This window comes from Ranitomeya imitator, chromosome 3, assembly GCF_032444005.1.
Source record: "Ranitomeya imitator isolate aRanImi1 chromosome 3, aRanImi1.pri, whole genome shotgun sequence".
Classification (NCBI taxonomy): Eukaryota; Metazoa; Chordata; class Amphibia; order Anura; family Dendrobatidae; genus Ranitomeya; species Ranitomeya imitator.
In genome coordinates, this window is record NC_091284.1 from 24,718,877 (window position 1) to 24,735,289 (window position 16,413).

Sequence of the window (16,413 nt, forward strand, 5' to 3'; positions counted from 1 at the left end):
GCCTATACAGATACAGACCCCAGAGCACACTGCCTATACAGATACAGACCCCAGAGAACACTCCCTATACAGATACAGACCCCAGAGCACACTGCCTATACAGATACAGAACCCAGAGAACACTGCCTATACAGATACAGACCCCAGAGAACACTGCCTATACAGATACAGACCCCAGAGCACACTACCTATACAGATACAGACCCCAGAGAACACTCCCTATACAGATACAGACCCCAGAGCACACTGCCTATACAGATACAGACCCCAGAGCACACTGCCTATACAGATACAGACCCCAGAGAACACTCCCTATACAGATACAGACCCCAGAGCACACTCCCTATACAGATACAGACCCCAGAGCACACTACCTATACAGATACAGACCCCAGAGAACACTCCCTATACAGATACAGACCCCAGAGCACACTCCCTATACAGATACAGAACCCAGAGAACACTGCCTATACAGATACAGACCCCAGAGCACACTACCTATACAGATACAGACCCCAGAGAACACTCCCTATACAGATACAGACCCCAGAGCACACTCCCTATACAGATACAGAACCCAGAGAACACTGCCTATACAGATACAGACCCCAGAGCACACTGCCTATACAGATACAGACCCCAGAGAACACTCCCTATACAGATACAGACCCCAGAGCACACTGCCTATACAGATACAGACCCCAGAGAACACTGCCTATACAGATACAGACCCCAGAGCACACTGCCTATACAGATACAGACCCCAGAGCACACTGCCTATACAGATACAGACCCCAGAACACACTGCCTATACAGATACAGACCCCAGAGCACACTGCCTATACAGATACAGACCCCAGAGCACACTGCCTATACAGATACAGACCCCAGAGAACACTGCCTATACAGATACAGACCCCAGAGCACACTCCCTATACAGATACAGACCCCAGAGAATACTGCCTATACAGATACAGACCCCAGAGAACACTGCCTATACAGATACAGACCCCACAGCACACTCCCTATACAGATACAGACCCCAGAGAACACTGCCTATACAGATACAGACACCAGAGCACACTCCCTATACAGATACAGACCCCAGAGAATACTGCCTATACAGATACAGACCCCAGAGAACACTGCCTATACAGATACAGACCCCAGAGCACACTCCCTATACAGATACAGACCCCAGAGAATACTGCCTATACAGATACAGACCCCAGAGAACACTCCCTATACAGATACAGACCCCAGAGAACACTGCCTATACAGATACAGACCGCAGAGAACACTGCCTATACAGATACAGACCCCAGAGAACACTCACTATACAGATACAGACCCCAGAGAACACTACCTATACAGATACAGACCCCAGAGAACACTGCCTATACAGATACAGACCCCAGAGCACACTGCCTATACAGATACAGACCCCAGAGAACACTCCCTATACAGATACAGACCCCAGAGCACACTGCCTATACAGATACAGACCCCAGAGCACACTGCCTATACATATACAGACCCCAGAGAACACTGCCTATACAGATACAGACCCCAGAGCACACTCCCTATACAGATACAGACCCCAGAGCACACTGCCTATACAGATACAGACCCCAGAGCACACTGCCTATACAGATACAGACCCCAGAGAACACTGCCTATACAGATACAGACCCCAGAGCACACTCCCTATACAGATACAGACCCCAGAGCACACTCCCTATACAGATACAGACCCCAGAGAACACTGCCTATACAGATACAGACCCCAGAGCACACTGCCTATACAGATACAGACCCCAGAGCACACTGCCTATACAGATACAGACCCCAGAGAACACTGCCTATACAGATACAGACCCCAGAGCACACTGCCTATACAGATACAGACCCCAGAGCACACTGCCTATACAGATACAGACCCCAGAGAACACTCCCTATACAGATACAGACCCCAGAGAACACTCCCTATACAGATACAGACCCCAGAGCACACTGCCTATACAGATACAGACCCCAGAGCACACTGCCTATACAGATACAGACCCCAGAGCACACTCCCTATACAGATACAGACCCCAGAGAACACTCCCTATACAGATACAGACCCCAGAGCACACTCCCTATACAGATACAGACCCCAGAGCACACTGCCAATACAGATACAGACCCCAGAGAACACTGCCTATACAGATACAGACCCCAGAGCACACTGCCTATACAGATACAGACCCCAGAGCACACTGCCTATACAGATACAGACCCCAGAGCACACTGCCTATACAGATACAGACCCCAGAGAACACTCCCTATACAGATACAGACCCCAGAGAACACTGCCTATACAGATACAGACCCCAGAGCACACTGCCTATACAGATACGACCCCAGAGAACACTGCCTATACAGATACAGACCCCAGAGCACACTGCCTATACAGATACAGACCCCAGAGAACACTGCCTATACAGATACAGACCCCAGAGCACACTCCCTATACAGATACAGACCCCAGAGCACACTGCCTATACAGATACAGACCCCAGAGCACACTGCCTATACAGATACGACTCCAGAGAACACTCCCTATACAGATACAGACCCCAGAGCACACTGCCTATACAGATACAGACCCCAGAGAACACTCCCTATACAGATACAGACCCCAGAGAACACTGCCTATACAGATACAGACCCCAGAGCACACTACCTATACAGATACAGACCCCAGAGCACACTGCCTATACAGATACAGACCCCAGAGCACACTGCCTATACAGATACAGACCCCAGAGAACACTGCCTATACAGATACAGACCCCAGAGCACACTCCCTATACAGATACAGACCCCAGAGAACACTCCCTATACAGATACAGACCCCAGAGAACACTGCCTATACAGATACAGACCCCAGAGAACACTCCCTATACAGATACAGACCCCAGAGAACACTGCCTATACAGATACAGACCCCAGAGAACACTCCCTATACAGATACAGACCCCAGAGAACACTGCCTATACAGATACAGACCCCAGAGCACACTACCTATACAGATACAGACCCCAGAGCACACTGCCTATACAGATACAGACCCCAGAGAACACTGCCTATACAGATACAGACCCCAGAGAACACTCCCTATACAGATACAGACCCCAGAGAACACTGCCTATACAGATACAGACCCCAGAGCACACTACCTATACAGATACAGACCCCAGAGCACACTGCCTATACAGATACAGACCCCAGAGCACACTGCCTATACAGATACAGACCCCAGAGAACACTGCCTATACAGATACAGACCCCAGAGCACACTCCCTATACAGATACAGACCCCAGAGCACACTGTCTATACAGATACAGACCCCAGAGCACACTGCCTATACAGATACAGACCCCAGAGCACACTGCCTATACAGATACGACTCCAGAGAACACTCCCTATACAGATACAGACCCCAGAGCACACTGCCTATACAGATACAGACCCCAGAGAACACTCCCTATACAGATACAGACCCCAGAGCACACTGCCTATACAGATACAGACCCCAGAGAACACTGCCTATACAGATACAGACCCCAGAGAACACTGCCTATACAGATACAGACCCCAGAGAACACTGCCTATACAGATACAGACCCCAGAGCACACTCCCTATACAGATACAGACCCCAGAGCACACTGCCTATACAGATACAGAACCCAGAGAACACTGCCTATACAGATACAGACCCCAGAGAACACTGCCTATACAGATACAGACCCCAGAGAACACTGCCTATACAGATACAGACCCCAGAGCACACTGCCTATACAGATACAGACCCCAGAGCACACTGCCTATACAGATACAGACCCCAGAGCACACTGCCTATACAGATACAGAACCCAGAGAACACTGCCTATACAGATACAGACCCCAGAGCACACTGCCTATACAGATACAGACCCCAGAGAACACTCCCTATACAGATACAGACCCCAGAGCACACTGCCAATACAGATACAGACCCCAGAGCACACTGCCTATACAGATACAGACCCCAGAGCACACTACCTATACAGATACAGACCCCAGAGAACACTGCCTATACAGATACAGACCCCAGAGCACACTGCCAATACAGATACAGACCCCAGAGCACACTGCCTATACAGATACAGACCCCAGAGAACACTGCCTATACAGATACAGACCCCAGAGCACACTGCCTATACAGATACAGACCCCAGAGAACACTGCCTATACAGATACAGACCCCAGAGCACACTGCCAATACAGATACAGACCCCAGAGCACACTGCCTATACAGATACAGACCCCAGAGCACACTGCCTATACAGATACAGACCCCAGAGAACACTCCCTATACAGATACAGACCCCAGAGAACACTGCCTATACTGATACAGACCCCAGAGCACACTCCCTATACAGATACAGACCCCAGAGAACACTCCCTATACAGATACAGACCCCAGAGCACACTGCCTATACAGATACAGACCCCAGAGAACACTCCCTATACAGATACAGACCCCAGAGCACACTGCCTATACAGATACAGACCCCAGAGAACACTCCCTATACAGATACAGACCCCAGAGCACACTCCCTATACAGATACAGACCCCAGAGCACACTGCCAATACAGATACAGACCCCAGAGCACACTACCTATACAGATACGACCCCAGAGAACACTCCCTATACAGATACAGACCCCAGAGAACACTCCCTATACAGATACAGACCCCAGAGCACACTACCTATACAGATACAGACCCCAGAGAACACTGCCTATACAGATACAGACCCCAGAGCACACTGCCAATACAGATACAGACCCCAGAGCACACTGCCTATACAGATACAGACCCCAGAGCACACTGCCTATACAGATACAGACCCCAGAGAACACTCCCTATACAGATACAGACCCCAGAGCACACTGCCTATACAGATACAGACCCCAGAGCACACTGCCTATACAGATACGACCCCAGAGAACACTCCCTATACAGATACAGACCCCAGAGAACACTGCCTATACAGATACAGACCCCAGAGAACACTGCCTATACAGATACAGACCCCAGAGAACACTGCCTATACAGATACAGACCCCAGAGCACACTGCCTATACAGATACAGACCCCAGAGAACACTGCCTATACAGATACAGACCCCAGAGCACACTGCCTATACAGATACAGACCCCAGAGAACACTGCCTATACAGATACAGACCCCAGAGAATACTGCCTATACAGATACAGACCCCAGAGAACACTGCCTATACAGATACAGACCCCAGAGCACACTGCCTATACAGATACAGACCCCAGAGCACACTGCCTATACAGATACAGACCCCAGAGAACACTCCCTATACAGATACAGACCCCAGAGCACACTGCCTATACAGATACAGACCCCAGAGAACACTCCCTATACAGATACAGATCCCAGAGCACACTACCTATACAGATACAGACCCCAGAGCACACTGCCAATACAGATACAGACCCCAGAGAACACTGCCTATACAGATACAGACCCCAGAGCACACTCCCTATACAGATACAGACCCCAGAGAACACTCCCTATACAGATACAGATCCCAGAGCACACTGCCTATACAGATACAGACCCCAGAGAACACTCCCTATACAGATACAGACCCCAGAGAACACTCCCTATACAGATACAGACCCCAGAGCACACTGCCTATACAGATACAGACCCCAGAGCACACTGCCTATACAGATACAGACCCCAGAGAACACTCCCTATACAGATACAGACCCCAGAGCACACTCCCTATACAGATACAGACCCCAGAGAACACTCCCAATACAGATACAGACCCCAGAGCACACTGCCTATACAGATACAGACCCCAGAGCACACTGCCTATACAGATACAGACCCCAGAGCACACTGCCTATACAGATACAGACCCCAGAGCACACTCCCAATACAGATACAGACCCCAGAGCACACTGCCTATACAGATACAGACCCCAGAGCACACTGCCTATACAGATACAGACCCCAGAGCACACTGCCTATACAGATACAGACCCCAGAGAACACTCCCTATACAGATACAGACCCCAGAGTACACTGCCTATACAGATACAGACCCCAGAGAACACTGCCTATACAGATACAGACCCCAGAGAACACTGCCTATACAGATACAGACCCCAGAGTACACTGCCTATACAGATACAGACCCCAGAGCACACTGCCTATACAGATACAGACCCCAGAGAACACTCCCTATACAGATACAGACCCCAGAGTACACTGCCTATACAGATACAGACCCCAGAGAACACTGCCTATACAGATACAGACCCCAGAGAACACTGCCTATACAGATACAGACCCCAGAGCACACTGCCTATACAGATACAGACCCCAGAGAACACTCCCTATACAGATACAGACCCCAGAGTACACTGCCTATACAGATACAGACCCCAGAGAACACTGCCTATACAGATACAGACCCCAGAGTACACTGCCTATACAGATACAGACCCCAGAGAACACTCCCTATACAGATACAGACCCCAGAGTACACTGCCTATACAGATACAGACCCCAGAGAACACTGCCTATACAGATACAGACCCCAGAGCACACTGCCTATACAGATACAGATCCCAGAGCACACTGCCAATACAGATACAGACCCCAGAGAAACCTGCCTATACAGATACAGACCCCAGAGCACACTGCCTATACAGATACAGACCCCAGAGCACACTCCCTATACAGATACAGATCCCAGAGCACACTACCTATACAGATACAGACCCCAGAGCACACTGCCTATACAGATACAGACCCCAGAGCACACTGCCAATACAGATACAGACCCCAGAGCACACTGCCTATACAGATACAGACCCCAGAGAACACTGCCTATACAGATACAGACCCCAGAGCACACTGCCTATACAGATACAGACCCCAGAGCACACTACCTATACAGATACAGACCCCAGAGAACACTGCCTATACAGATACAGATCCCAGAGCACACTCCCTATACAGATACAGACCCCAGAGCACACTGCCTATACAGATACAGACCCCAGAGAACACTCCCTATACAGATACAGACCCCAGAGTACACTGCCTATACAGATACAGACCCCAGAGAACACTGCCTATACAGATACAGATCCCAGAGCACACTGCCAATACAGATACAGACCCCAGAGAAACCTGCCTATACAGATACAGACCCCAGAGCACACTGCCTATACAGATACAGACCCCAGAGCACACTACCTATACAGATACAGACCCCAGAGAACACTCCCTATACAGATACAGATCCCAGAGCACACAGCCAATACAGATACAGACCCCAGAGCACACTGCCTATACAGATACAGACCCCAGAGCACACTGCCTATACAGATACAGACCCCAGAGAACACTGCCTATACAGATACAGACCCCAGAGAACACTCCCTATACAGATACAGATCCCAGAGCACACTGCCAATACAGATACAGACCCCAGAGCACACTGCCTATACAGATACAGACCCCAGAGCACACTACCTATACAGATACAGACCCCAGAGAACACTCCCTATACAGATACAGATCCCAGAGCACACTGCCAATACAGATACAGACCCCAGAGCACACTGCCTATACAGATACAGACCCCAGAGCACACTGCCTATACAGATACAGACCCCAGAGAACACTGCCTATACAGATACAGACCCCAGAGCACACAGCCAATACAGATACAGACCCCAGAGCACACTACCTATACAGATACAGACCCCAGAGAACACTGCCTATACAGATACAGATCCCAGAGCACACTGCCTATACAGATACAGACCCCAGAGCACACTACCTATACAGATACAGACCCCAGAGAACACTGCCTATACAGATACAGATCCCAGAGCACACTGCCTATACAGATACAGACCCCAGAGCACACTACCTATACAGATACAGACCCCAGAGCACACTGCCAATACAGATACAGACCCCAGAGCACACTGCCTATACAGATACAGACCCCAGAGCACACTACCTATACAGATACAGACCCCAGAGCACACTGCCTATACAGATACAGACCCCAGAGCACACTGCCAATACAGATACAGACCCCAGAGCACACTCCCTATACAGATACAGACCCCAGAGAACACTGCCTATACAGATACAGACCCCAGAGCACACTGCCTATACAGATACAGACCCCAGAGAACACTCCCTATACAGATACAGACCCCAGAGCACACTCCCTATACAGATACAGACCCCAGAGCACACTGCCTATACAGATACAGACCCCAGAGAACACTCCCTATACAGATACAGACCCCCAGAGAAACCTGCCTATACAGATACAGACCCCAGAGCACACTGCCTATACAGATACAGACCCCAGAGAACACTGCCTATACAGATACAGACCCCAGAGAACACTGCCTATACAGATACAGACCCCAGAGCACACTGCCTATACAGATACAGACCCCAGAGCACACTCCCTATACAGATACAGACCCCAGAGCACACTGCCTATACAGATACGACCCCAGAGAACACTCCCTATACAGATACAGACCCCCAGAGAAACCTGCCTATACAGATACAGACCCCAGAGCACACTGCCTATACAGATACAGACCCCAGAGAACACTGCCTATACAGATACAGACCCCAGAGAACACTGCCTATACAGATACAGACCCCAGAGCACACTGCCTATACAGATACAGACCCCAGAGAACACTGCCTATACAGATACAGACCCCAGAGAACACTGCCTATACAGATACAGACCCCAGAGAACACTGCCTATACAGATACAGACCCCAGAGAACACTGCCTATACAGATACAGACCCCAGAGCACACTGCCTATACAGATACAGACCCCAGAGAACACTGCCTATACAGATACAGACCCCAGAGAAACCTGCCTATACAGATACAGACCCCAGAGCACACTACCTATACAGATACAGACCCCAGAGCACACTGCCTATACAGATACAGACCCCGGAGCACACTCCCTATACAGATACAGACCCCAGAGAACACTGCCTATACAGATACAGACCCCCAGAGAAACCTGCCTATACAGATACAGACCCCAGAGCACACTGCCTATACAGATACAGACCCCAGAGTACACTGCCTATACAGATACAGACCCCAGACCACACTGCCTATACAGATACGACCCCAGAGAACACTCCCTATACAGATACAGACCCCAGAGAATACTGCCTATACAGATACAGACCCCCAGAGAAACCTGCCTATACAGATACAGACCCCAGAGCACACTGCCTATACAGATACAGACCCCAGAGAACACTGCCTATACAGATACAGACCCCAGAGAACACTGCCTATACAGATACAGACCCCAGAGAACACTGCCTATACAGATACAGACCCCAGAGCACACTGCCTATACAGATACAGACCCCAGAGAACACTGCCTATACAGATACAGACCCCAGAGAACACTGCCTATACAGATACAGACCCCAGAGAACACTGCCTATACAGATACAGACCCCAGAGCACACTGCCTATACAGATACAGACCCCAGAGCACACTGCCTATACAGATACAGACCCCAGAGCACACTCCCTATACAGATACAGACCCCAGAGAATACTGCCTATACAGATACAGACCCCAGAGCACACTGCCTATACAGATACAGACCCCCAGAGAAACCTGCCTATACAGATACAGACCCCAGAGAACACTGCCTATACAGATACAGACCCCAGAGCACACTGCCAATACAGATACAGACCCCAGAGCACACTGCCTATACAGATACAGACCCCAGAGCACACTGCCTATACAGATACAGACCCCAGAGCACACTCCCTATACAGATACAGACCCCAGAGCACACTGCCTATACAGATACAGACCCCAGAGAACACTGCCTATACAGATACAGACCCCAGAGCACACTGCCTATACAGATACAGACCCCAGAGAACACTGCCTATACAGATACAGACCCCAGAGCACACTGCCTATACAGATACAGACCCCAGAGCACACTCCCTATACAGATACAGACCCCAGAGCACACTGCCTATACAGATACAGACCCCAGAGAACACTGCCTATACAGATACAGACCCCAGAGCACACTGCCAATACAGATACAGACCCCAGAGCACACTCACTATACAGATACAGACCCCAGAGAATACTGCCTATACAGATACAGACCCCCAGAGAAACCTGCCTATACAGATACAGACCCCAGAGCACACTGCCTATACAGATACAGACCCCAGAGCACACTCCCTATACAGATACAGACCCCAGAGAACACTGCCTATACAGATACAGACCCCCAGAGAAACCTGCCTATACAGATACAGACCCCAGGGAACACTCCCTATACAGATACAGACCCCAGAGAATACTGCCTATACAGATACAGACCCCCAGAGAAACCTGCCTATACAGATACAGACCCCAGAGCACACTGCCTATACAGATACAGACCCCAGAGAACACTGCCTATACAGATACAGACCCCAGAGAACACTGCCTATACAGATACAGACCCCAGAGCACACTGCCTATACTGATACAGACCCCAGAGCACACTGCCTATACAGATACAGACCCCAGAGAACACTGCCTATACAGATACAGACCCCAGAGAACACTGCCTATACAGATACAGACCCCAGAGAAACCTGCCTATACAGATACAGACCCCAGAGCACACTCCCTATACAGATACAGACCCCAGAGAATACTGCCTATACAGATACAGACCCCCAGAGAAACCTGCCTATACAGATACAGACCCCAGAGCATACTGCCTATACAGATACAGACCCCAGAGTACACTGCCTATACAGATACAGACCCCAGACCACACTGCCTATACAGATAGAGACCCCAGAGCACACTCCCTATACAGATACAGACCCCAGAGCACACTCCCTATACAGATACAGACCCCAGAGAACACTGCCTATACAGATACAGACCCCAGACCACGCTCCCTATACAGATACAGACCCCAGAGAACACGGCCTATACAGATACAGACCCCAGAGCACACTGCCTATACAGATACAGACCCCAGAGCACACTGCCTATACAGATACAGACCCCCAGAGCACACTGCCTATACAGATACAGACCCCCAGAGAACACTCCCTATACAGATACAGACCCCAGAGCACACTGCCTATACAGATACAGACCCCAGAGAACACTCCCTATACAGATACAGACCCCAGAGAACACTGCCTATACAGATACAGACCCCAGAGAACACTCCCTATACAGATACAGACCCCAGAGAACACTGCCTATACAGATACAGACCCCAGAGCACACTGCCTATACAGATACAGACCCCAGAGAACACTGCCTATACAGATACAGACCCCAGAGAACACTGCCTATACAGATACAGACCCCAGAGCACACTGCCTATACAGATACAGACCCCAGAGAACACTGCCTATACAGATACAGACCCCAGAGAACACTGCCTATACAGATACAGACCCCAGAGAAACCTGCCTATACAGATACAGACCCCAGAGCACACTACCTATACAGATACAGACCCCAGAGCACACTGCCTATACAGATACAGACCCCAGAGCACACTGCCAATACATATACAGACCCCAGAAAACACTGCCTATACAGATACAGACCCCAGAGAAACCTGCCTATACAGATACAGACCCCAGAGCACACTCCCTATACAGATACAGACCCCAGAGAACACTGCCTATACAGATACAGACCCCAGAGCACACTGCCAATACAGATACAGACCCCAGAGCACACTCCCTATACAGATACAGACCCCAGAGCACACTGCCTATACAGATACAGACCCCAGAGCACACTGCCTATACAGATACAGACCCCAGAGCACACTCCCTATACAGATACAGACCCCAGAGCACACTGCCTATACAGATACAGACCCCAGAGCACACTGCCTATACAGATACAGACCCTAGAGCACACTGCCTATACAGATACAGACCCCCAGAGCACACTGCCTATACAGATACAGACCCCAGAGAACACTCCCTATACAGATACAGACCCCAGAGAATACTGCCTATACAGATACAGACCCCCAGAGAAACCTGCCTATACAGATACAGACCCCAGAGCACACTGCCTATACAGATACAGACCCCAGAGCACACTGCCTATACAGATACAGACCCCAGAGAACACTGCCTATACAGATACAGACCCCAGAGCACACTGCCTATACAGATACAGACCCCAGAGAACACTCCCTATACAGATACAGACCCCAGAGAATACTGCCTATACAGATACAGACCCCCAGAGAACACTGCCTATACAGATACAGACCCCAGAGAACACTGCCTATACAGATACAGACCCCAGAGCACACTCCCTATACAGATACAGACCCCAGAGAACACTGCCTATACAGATACAGACCCCAGAGAACACTGCCTATACAGATACAGACCCCAGAGAACACTGCCTATACAGATACAGACCCCAGACCACACTGCCTATACAGATAGAGACCCCAGAGCACACTCCCTATACAGATACAGACCCCAGAGCACACTGCCAATACAGATACAGACCCCAGAGAACACTGCCAATACAGATACAGACCCCAGAGAACACTGCCTATACAGATACAGACCCCAGAGAACACTGCCTATATAGATACAGACCCCAGAGAACACTCCCTATACAGATACAGACCCCAGAGAACACTGCCTATACAGACAGACCCCAGAGAACACTGCCTATACAGATACAGACCCCAGAGAACACTGCCTATACAGATACAGACCCCCAGAGAAACCTGCCTATACAGATACAGACCCCAGACCACACTGCCTATACAGATAGAGACCCCAGAGCACACTCCCTATACAGATACAGACCCCAGAGCACACTGCCAATACAGATACAGACCCCAGAGAACACTGCCAATACAGATACAGACCCCAGAGAACACTGCCTATACAGATACAGACCCCCAGAGAAACCTGCCTATACATATACAGACCCCAGAGCACACTGCCTATACAGATACAGACCCCAGAGAACACTGCCTATACAGATACAGACCCCAGAGCACACTCCCTATACAGATACAGACCCCAGAGCACACTGCCTATACAGATACAGACCCCAGAGAACACTGCCTATACAGATACAGACCCCAGAGAACACTGCCTATACAGATACAGACCCCAGAGCACACTCCCTATACAGATACAGACCCCAGAGCACACTGGCTATACAGATACAGACCCCAGAGAACACTCCCTATACAGATACAGACCCCAGAGAACACTGCCTATACAGATACAGACCCCAGAGAACACTCCCTATACAGATACAGACCCCAGAGCACACTGCCTATACAGATACAGACCCCAGAGCACACTGCCTATACAGATACAGACCCCAGAGCACACTGTCTATACAGATACAGACCCCAGAGAACACTCCCTATACAGATACAGACCCCAGAGCACACTCCCTATACAGATACAGACCCCAGAGCACACTGCCTATACAGATACAGACCCCAGAGAACACTGCCTATACAGATACAGACCCCAGAGAACACTGCCTATACAGATACAGACCCCAGAGCACACTGCCTATACAGATACAGACCCCAGAGAACACTGCCTATACAGATACAGACCCCAGAGCACACTGCCTATACAGATACAGACCCCAGAGAACACTGCCTATACAGATACAGACCCCAGAGAACACTGCCTATACAGATACAGACCCCAGAGAACACTGCCTATACAGATACAGACCCCAGAGCACACTCCCTATACAGATACAGACCCCAGAGAACACTGCCTATACAGATACAGACCCCAGAGAACACTGCCTATACAGATACAGACCCCAGAGCACACTGCCTATACAGATACAGACCCCAGAGAACACTCCCTATACAGATACAGACCCCAGAGCACACTGCCAATACAGATACAGACCCCAGAGAACACTGCCTATACAGATACAGACCCCAGAGCACACTGCCTATACAGATACAGACCCCAGAGAAACCTGCCTATACAGATACAGACCCCAGAGCACACTGCCTATACAGATACAGACCCCAGAGCACACTGCCTATACAGATACAGACCCCAGAGAACACTCCCTATACAGATACAGACCCCAGAGCACACTCCCTATACAGATACAGACCCCAGAGAACACTGCCTATACAGATACAGACCCCAGAGCACACTGCCTATACAGATACAGACCCCAGAGAACACTGCCTATACAGATACAGACCCCAGAGCACACTGCCTATACAGATACAGACCCCAGAGAACACTCCCTATACAGATACAGACCCCCAGAGAAACCTGCCTATACAGATACAGACCCCAGAGCACACTGCCTATACAGATACAGACCCCAGAGCACACTCCCTATACAGATACAGACGCCAGAGAACACTCCCTATACAGATACAGACCCCAGAGCACACTGCCTATACAGATACAGACCCCAGAGAACACTGCCTATACAGATACAGACCCCCAGAGAAACCTGCCTATACAGATACAGACCCCAGAGCACACTGCCTATACAGATACAGACCCCAGAGAATACTCCCTATACAGATACAGACCCCAGAGCACACTCCCTATACAGATACAGACCCCAGAGAACACTGCCTATACAGATACAGACCCCAGAGCACACTGCCTATACAGATACAGACCCCAGAGCACACTGCCTATACAGATACAGACCCCAGAGAACACTGCCTATACAGATACAGACCCCAGAGCACACTGCCTATACAGATACAGACCCCAGAGCACACTGCCTATACAGATACAGACCCCAGAGCACACTGCCTATACAGATACAGACCCCAGAGCACACTGCCTATACAGATACAGACCCCAGAGCACACTGCCTATACAGATACAGACCCCCAGAGAAACCTGCCTATACAGATACAGACCCCAGAGCACACTGCCTATACAGATACAGACCCCAGAGCACACTGCCTATACAGATACAGACCCCAGAGAACACTCCCTATACAGATACAGACCCCAGAGCACACTCCCTATACATATACAGACCCCAGAGAACACTGCCTATACAGATACAGACCCCAGAGAACACTCCCTATACAGATACAGACCCCAGAGAACACTGCCTATACAGATACAGACCCCAGAGAACACTCCCTATACAGATACAGACCCCAGAGAACACTGCCTATACAGATACAGACCCCAGAGAACACTGCCTATACAGATACAGACCCCAGAGAACACTGCCTATACAGATACAGACCCCAGAGAACACTCCCTATACAGATACAGACCCCAGAGAACACTGCCTATACAGATACAGACCCCAGAGAACACTGCCTATACAGACAGACCCCAGAGAACACTGCCTATACAGATACAGACCCCAGAGCACACTGCCTATACAGATACAGACCCCAGAGAACACTACCTATACAGATACAGACCCCAGAGAACACTGCCTATACAGATACAGACCCCAGAGAACACTACCTATACAGATACAGACCCCAGAGAACACTCCCTATACAGATACAGACCCCAGAGCACACTGCCTATACAGACAGACCCCAGAGAACACTGCCTATACAGATACAGACCCCAGAGAACACTGCCTATACAGATACAGACCCCAGAGAACACTGCCTATACAGATACAGACCCCAGAGCACACTGCCAATACAGATACAGACCCCAGAGCACACTGCCTATACAGATACAGACCCCAGAGCACACTGCCTATACAGATACAGACCCCAGAGAACACTGCCTATACAGATACAGACCCCAGAGCACACTGCCTATACAGATACAGACCCCAGAGAACACTGCCTATACAGATACAGACCCCAGAGCACACTCCCTATACAGATACAGACCCCAGAGAACACTCCCTATACAGATACAGACCCCAGAGAACACTGCCTATACAGATACAGACCCCAGAGCACACTCCCTATACAGATACAGACCCCAGAGCACACTGCCTATACAGATACAGACTCCAGAGAACACTCCCTATACAGATACAGACCCCAGAGAACACTCCCTATACAGATACAGACCCCAGAGAACACTGCCTATACAGATACAGACCCCAGAGAACACTGCCTATACAGATACAGACCCCAGAGCACACTGCCTATACAGATACAGACCCCAGAGAACACTGCCTATACAGATACAGACCCCAGAGAACACTGCCTATAGAGATACAGACCCCAGAGAACACTGCCTATAC